Genomic DNA, 8,073 nt, shown 5'->3' with positions numbered 1-8,073 from the left:
TACAAAGCACCAATTAGCTGATATCTTTACCAAACCTATAGCTAAAGATAGATTTTATGAACTAAGAAGAGACTTAGGCATATTAGAGATCTCTTAAATTGCCAAAAACTCAAAATCCTTAAAAAATCCGAAAAATAGCGTCAATAATCGATTATAAATGTCAATAATCGATTATCAGCCACTCTTAAAAATCCCAAAAACATTATGAAATAATCGATTATTTGGGGCCATAATCGATTATCCTTAAATTCTCAACCTTAAAATTCAAAAACATTTTGTAATAATCGATTATTTGGGGCCATAATCGATTATCCTTAATTCTGAGCCAAAAATCAAAAACTCATTGGAATAATCGATTATCACTTAGGATAATCGATTATCAGCTCGTCAGGATTTATATTTTGCCCAGTTCATGAACCAATAATCGATTATTATCTTAGGATAATTGATTATTACACGTCGTTGGACAAACAAAATTCAAAAACTAGCCGTTGCAACGACTAGATTTGCATCAAATCGCGTGTATATGGCCGTTGGAGACTCTTCTCTATAAATATTAGCCATTTTTGTCACCAGAGCGATAATTTTTCCTGAGAGGTGTTCTAGGAGATTGAGTGTTGATGCTGTTGCTAGGAAAGCTAAGGTCAAGGTTCTCTGTGTGATTGAGAGAAAGGTGTTCATCTCTTGTGTGATTCAAGAGAGGTGTTTTCTTTCCTTACACTCTTAATATCTGATTGTAAATCTGTTACTTGATAGTGATTTAGTTAATCTCATTTTTGAGAGATTAACAACTGGACGTAGGGTCTTTTGATCCGAACCAGTATAAATATTTGTGTTCAATCTTCTTCTCTATCTCTTTATTTCATCTATTATTGTGTTTAAAGAAATTAATCACTGATTTAATTGATAAATTTTGGAAAAATTTTAAAGTATTAATTTTATTACTTAAAACCAATTCACCCCCCTCTTGGTTTTTGTCGATACACTAAACATTTCGTTGCGTGATACCAACAAGGGCAATCTTCTGAAACCTCGTCGTACGACTAGGCTACAACCTCGAGTTGCCACGTGTTACCCCTATACACTAAACATTTCGCTGCGCAATACCAACAAGGGCAATCTTCTGAAACCTCGTCGTACGACTAGGCTACAACCTCTTCATAATACACTAAAATAGTTTTATCCTATAAAACATCATCAACACCCTAAATGTTGCTACCACCAGATGATCCTCTTGTACCCATAGAAGACTCAGGCTCATTTGCATCACTGGTTTGCTGAAATTATAAAAGATAAATATTAGCTACAAGAAGAACGTCAACCTCAAATCATGAAATCAACATGCATATACTAAAATAGTTTATTATTAGATCATTGACCTGCACAAAAATCATGACTATTTGGTATCGATGATTATTAACTCACACCAATACAGTATAATTCTTGTATAAAAAATCACATCACAAATAAGTACCAAGATAATTAGTTGGTGCAGGATTTGTTGATGGTAAAGAATTAGCTGGAAGCTGAAGTGATGATTTTTGTGGATTTCGGAAACGCTTCACCTTTGGCATGGCTACATATATTTATGTGAAACCAAAAGTGAATCACAACAGTGAAAACTAGATATAAAGAATGCATGGGGATTATCATACAAAACAGTGACCATAATTATTTAATATGTATGGTAGTTCTAAATCAAGGAAATTAGATAGTATTTAGGAAAATCAAAACCAAGGATGAGACTTACCTGCAGCTTGATCACTTTCAGCATGGGGGAGTACAATAGGAAAACCAAGTGAAATCCAAAGGTGAGTACCCTCAAACCTATTTACATTCAATGAATTTGTCATTACAAAAGTACATATATAATAGAACCAGCTTGCTGTTCATAGTGCAAATACATTAACATAATACATATATAATAATCACACAGAAGATATCACAATGAAATTAAGGTTTCCTGCCACTGGTTTGGACTTTTGATCTTTGACAAAGACACAACAGTAGATGCCATTATTTCTGCATCCTTCGAAGCATATGTGTGTCTTTGTGTATTATATGGTTAATTGAAGTAAGGTGCAAGAGGAAAAAAAATGTACATTTCACACTACGGAATTCTTAAAATTAAATTTAGATTAAGACAAATGAATAATTTGATCTCTGCATGCAAGAAACACTGTCAATTGAGTTCTTGAAACAACAGAAAATATGATTCAGTCTTTGAAAAATGAACTGATTAATCTTTTGGATATTATATTTTAATTACAAAATAATCTTTTGGATATTATATTATATTGGTAAGATATTACTACTTTTACAATACTGCCAACAGAAGAGATAAGAAGACCTATACTTAATTACCAACCCCAAATGTTTAAATTGACTTTTGATTATATAAAGACAATTTACAGCTACCACAGGACTTTATTTTCCTCTTTTCTTTATTAGGAATTGAACCCTAAAACTTCATTTTACTTTATTCACATCCCAACCTTTTAAACCAAGTTGCTTCAAACATATTCACATTCCATCTTTTGTCAGCAAAATCTTCCACCTTGTTTTAGTTAAAAACATACTACTGTATACAATTTATATGTTAGTTAATTGCCTTAAGATGTTGATAAACTTAGATTCTCACAGCACACTAAAGAACAAATAGTATATGACAAAGAGGGAGAATAGTGTGAAGTGAATCTTGCATATGAGTACTAATACCTCAATGATGAGTCCAACCATGATATTATAATGTAGTTGTTAAAACAAAAAGACCTAATTTCTTCATGCCCAGTTGTGGTATGTTGTGGTGTCTTCCTTAGAGGTCAAACCATGATCAATTTTACACAATCGAAATAATAGACAATATCTAGTATGGGACCCATGAATGAGCAATCGAATCATACAGTACCAATGATTTTTCTAAGCCAAATTTCGGTCACTATCTGCTATGCATTCTTGTGTGGAACCACTATCCTAATTTGATATTCAATTGTTTTGGTAATGTTTGTGTGGCAAAGTTCATTTCATTGGCACATGAGTTAGTGGCATTTGATCTCATCACTCTGCTCCATGGTGTAGACCTACCTCACTTGAAGGGAACACTGTCATAGTTGTACTGCAAATTGGCAACACAATGATAGTTTACAAAATTTGATTATAGAATTTGATGATTCACTAGATGAAAGTACCAAGTGACTGTAACAGAAAAAATCATTTACAGCATGTCTATTTTCAGTTTCAGTTTTGTGTGTTGCTTCTTCTTCCCTGACTGTTAGTGAAATGTAAGATTTGTCTAGTAATAATCCACATTTGAATAATATTATCAAACATCAAATCATGATGGATAACATAAAAGCACTGCAATTTATAGGAAATTAATAAATACTTCTTTAGGAGTGAACCATTTCACTTACAGTGCTCTTAGATCAGAATAATTGGTAAGTTCATTAGGAATGGTTCCATGCAAAACTTTCCTTCCCTAGACTCCAAGTGAGTCTGCAGAGATACAAAATAAATAATCAGTATCCTTACTTACCTTAGTCACTGAGATAGATGAAAAATTTGCTCCTTCCGATCTCTTACATAAGAAACAACTAATAAATTTCATCAAATCCACTAAAAATAGTTAAGTTAGTTAATTCTAATTAATAATGTGCTAATTATACTGTTATTCCAGAAATATCCTTTGAAGTAATTGGTTTACGTAGGAGTTACATTAAATCAAGAGCCTATACCTAATTCAAGAAACAATGTTTCCATCAATAAGTGAAACTTGCATTAATAATAGACCATTTAAATACATAAAGAATGCGTATCTGTCTCACAGATTCATAATAAATCAAAGGTACAAAACAAATTACTGATTAATACATCTCAAATTTATCCATTTTATGTAACAAAATAAACACCATTGGCACCACATACAGAGAGTTATGCATTTGACTTGGTAACAATAATAGAAAGCAGTAGTACGACCTTGATTAATGGCAATGACTTCTTCATTGCTTAAAATCTCAAGTGTTTCAGCAGTCAAATTTCTGACATCACACCCGATCAACAGCGGTGCCTGCATGCACATGTTCAAAATTTGGAACATGTGAAAGTTTCAAATATAAAATATGTGTCTCAGTCTTTGAAAGCTTAACTTATCTTTATGCTTTATTCAAAAGAAATAAGTATTGTCCACATTGATTAGGAAGGAATAAAAATCAAAGAAAATAAGCCAATTTTCAATATCAATATCATAATTAATATAGTAAATTTTAGGAGACATCACATGCTAAAAAACTAGTTCAAGTTCTATAGCAAGGACGGAGGCCACAGTCCAGCACAAAAGGCTCCAATCTAGTGAGGTTTATAGAGGGTAATGTGCCCATCCTTACTCTTGCAAGAAAAGGGACTAAACACCCATCATGCAAACATAAATATACACCGACAGAAAACTTCTCATTCCCAAAGAAATTCATTTATATGCAACTAAAACTAGCCTAAATAAAATCTATCCATTCTATTAATTCAGTAATATAAAGGCATTGAGCTGGTATGCACCTTGTGTCCTGAGCTTCTTGAGCACATTTCCCTTTCATCTTCAGACTGAGAAATACAGCACCATCAGGAAGGTTAATAGCAATACTAATTCACTATGGCCAAACATCTTCAAATATGTGTAATAGGCATCATGAACAGAAAAATATTACCCTAGGCAAAAATGTTGGATTCACAGGTGCAATGGCAGTATTTGAAGGTAGCACAAGTGTCCTGTTACAACTAATCTAATTTTTACATCACACTTTTGAATCTTTTCCTTCGCCAATTCTTTCTCCTTTCCAACTTCTCTCAACATCATAAAATATAATTTTTAGTGCTTTAAAACATCCAAAAGCTTAAACATCTAAATTATTAATTTCAAGTTTATTATAGGGTAGAAAATTGACCCTAGGAATGTCTAATTTATAAAACTAGTTAGTCTTACGTGTTCTTAGTTTTACGTGTTCTTAGTTATATATATATATATATATATATATATATATATATATATATATATATATATATATCAAGTTTTTAGTTAATAATCAAATTTAATAAAAGACCAAAGGTGTGTGCAGGTGGCATCCATGTCTGTTGCATTCCATCATCACACTCACAATAAGTTAAGGTCTTATTACCTTTAGGGACAAGAGTTGATATGGAGTTGTAATTCAGTCAATTATCTACTCTTTTCTAATCTAAAAATGAGAAGAGAAAGTCATATTAATATGTGGTTGAATAAAACTTTAAGAAATCAAACATGAGTCAAGATTGAAAATAAGTTTGAATAATAAAAAATCATTACCTTTCCTAAACAAATATCATTTAGTTGGTAGCTTTTGGGTTCACCTGACAAACAAAATATAATATATGCAGTTGATGTTAAGTAAGAAAAATCTAGTGTCATTCTCTTCACGGTGGTGCCTGTACACATACACACACACACACAAAAAATAAATAAGGACATTCATAAACACTCTCTTCTACACCCTAATCCCTGTACCACTTGGAATTTTTTGACAACCAGAGGCTCAAGAAGGCTCAATAATTTGAGACAGAGGAACCCAATGTTAGACATTGCATAACATTATTAAGTGATGAGCACAACCTAAAAGAACACGGACATTGAAGAACGATGAGTACTGGGAATCAATAGATGGTAATCCAACTCAGAGTTTGTACCTTGAAGGTCGACGATGACGAGCACAAGTGAACGACAAACGAGCCATGATAGAGACGATTTCACTGAATGTCGCCGCTGACAACGAGCACTGACCGACGACGATGACTGTCGACAAGCGACGACTACCAACGAGCGACGACTACCAACGAGCGACGACGGAGACCAATTTCCCTGAACTAAACCCTAATCCAAAGCAAAAATGAAGGCAGAGTGTAACCAAACGTGGTGGAGGGAAAAGCTGAAAAAAGATAAAAGGGAATGAAAAGTGTAAAATGATTTGTGGAGGTTATAGACCTCTTCCAAAAATGAAAAAATTCCACTAATTTTAGCATTTAGACAATCGATGAAAACCATCTTAAATAATATTAATTTGTGGAGGGTTTTTATAACTTCCATAAATAAACCTTCACTAAATAATTTTTTTTGTAGTGACATTAACATAGCAAGCTAGACGTGAAGGTTCCTTTCACAAAGCTCAAGAGAAGAAGATGATGGATTGATTCAAAACAGAAAGGAATTGGAAAGCACATAAACCATAGAAAATAAAGAACAATTAAAGGAAGAAGAAAACATAAAATGGACTGGAAAGGAATGGTAAAAATGTGAGAAGCACGCCACTACAAGGCTAGGCTAGAAGCCATGGCAACCTGGAAGATGAGTGGATGTATGCCGCCACTTGCTATGCAAGATAAGGCTTAAAAGTATTCACTCCCTAGGGAGGAAACTCTCACAAATGGTTGAGACAGAAGAGTGTTTTTACTTCAAAATGTTCAACCCTTTTACATGTCTAGTACACCCCTTATATAGAAGAGTTTAAGGGCCTCTAAGCAAATAAAAATACCTAAGCATGTCTCTACAAAAACCTAACCCTAGCTTCTAGAAACTAGGTCAAATAAGGTTACAAAAATGAGAGACAAAAGAGCTAATTATGGTTTGTACAAGGCTAATTTCGTTCTAGCACAAAAGGAGACAAAGATTGTGTCTCATATGTCTCCAAAAAGTGGCCAAAGTGTGCTAAAAACAAAGGAGACCAAAGGTACATAGGTACACATGCTTCATGCCTTTTACTTTATCCTTTATGCCTTTGCTTTACTCTCTCCTCCACATCATTTATTGATGGCTTCTTCTTGTCTCCATTGAAGCTTGCATGAAGAATGGAGGCTCCATGGATGGTGTTGGATTTGGAAGCATGAAGGAAAGAAGCTTAAGGTGTTTGGTTTGGTGTAGGTGAAAGGATTCTTAAGAGAGGTGAGGCCAACTCCTAAGGAAGAAGACTAGAGTAAACTAGGGAAGAGTTTACTCTAAGGTGAGCTCAAAAGAGATTTGTGCACAAATTTGGGCAACAATTCAGTACTCAATTTCAAGTTGAAAAATACATCTCCTAAGCCTTCTATTTATAGGCTAAAATGAGACCAAGGAGTCTCCAAAAAGTGGAGGGAAAAAGGAGTCTAGAAAGTTGAATTTTGGAGCCAAAAAGGAGCATGTGGGAGGTGTGACTTGCCACCTAAGCAAGTCACACTTGTCTTGCCATGGGAAGCTAACTCTCATCCTTGGAGAGCAAGTTTGAGAAGCTTCTAGGCTTTTCTAGAGTAGACACACTACTCTTGGCCCATTTGGCCCAATTCCCCTTTTTGGTCCAAAATTACTTCTAAAGCCTAATTTCCTCTAAGGCCCAATACATGGCCCAAAGAAAACCCTAATCTACTGGGCCTAAAATACAAAGCCCAAAATAAAATCCTAATCTAGTATTTACAAGCAAAGTGTCCTAGGCTAGGTCTTCACATCTTCCTTGGCCCATGTAAAGTTCACCTTGGGCCTTGCATGCGCATTTAAGGCCTATTCCTCTTGTATTCTCCTAGCCATGGCTCTTGTTGTAGGTCCCTTGGCTCGAGGAATCTCATTATTTATGCTCCCCAATCACCATGCGCCACCTAACATTGATTTCTTACTCCTAATTAACCTATAAAGCAAACAAACATAGATTAGCATGTTGGCTTAAGTCAAGTCAACTATAGTCAACAAGTCAAACCTAGTCAAAGGTCAATAAGTCAACTTTGGGAATCCAAAATAACAAACACAAATGAAAGGGATGAAGGATTAATGAACTTCCTTTCTAAACATGCTTAGTCTCCTTAAGCATGTGCCTCGATCCTTGGTTGGGGTCAATCCTTCATCAGTATTGTACTACACCTAGGCGGCTCAACGAAACACACCAACACCTCTCATCTCATGCTTTGCCGCTATAGATACACCGACAAAGGTTGGGGGACTGGTGTACTACACTTAGGCGGCTTAGCCCGACTACAACCATAAAATCCGTCTACATAGCTCCCAAGGATGCAAATAATCACCATACATATGTA

At 34.7% G+C, this 8,073-nt stretch overlaps 1 long non-coding RNA gene across 9 annotated transcripts; it reads right to left on the bottom strand.

Annotated features, from left to right (window-relative positions):
- Nucleotides 1-919: 919 nt before the first annotated feature.
- LOC114174858 (uncharacterized) lies at nucleotides 920-6,024 on the bottom strand. 9 transcript variants are annotated; one of them, XR_003602753.2, is made up of 10 exons: nucleotides 5,710-6,016; nucleotides 5,333-5,376; nucleotides 5,166-5,225; nucleotides 4,698-4,830; nucleotides 4,549-4,593; nucleotides 3,976-4,066; nucleotides 3,414-3,495; nucleotides 1,751-1,827; nucleotides 1,475-1,576; nucleotides 920-1,277 (listed from the first exon to the last, which is right to left on the bottom strand). It is a non-coding gene; the product is annotated as an uncharacterized LOC114174858 (long non-coding RNA). The 9 variants fall into 9 exon arrangements; XR_014993263.1 differs by having other exon boundaries at nucleotides 4,549-4,586; XR_014993264.1 differs by lacking the exon at nucleotides 4,698-4,830 and having other exon boundaries at nucleotides 1,751-3,115; nucleotides 5,710-6,024.
- Nucleotides 6,025-8,073: the final 2,049 nt, after the last annotated feature.

Source organism: Vigna unguiculata, chromosome 1 (assembly GCF_037176805.1).
Source record: "Vigna unguiculata cultivar grain cowpea cultivar isolate G323 ecotype 2 chromosome 1, ASM3717680v1, whole genome shotgun sequence".
Lineage (NCBI taxonomy): Eukaryota > Viridiplantae > Streptophyta > Magnoliopsida > Fabales > Fabaceae > Vigna > Vigna unguiculata.
This window is presented reverse-complemented; position numbering and strand designations above follow the sequence as displayed.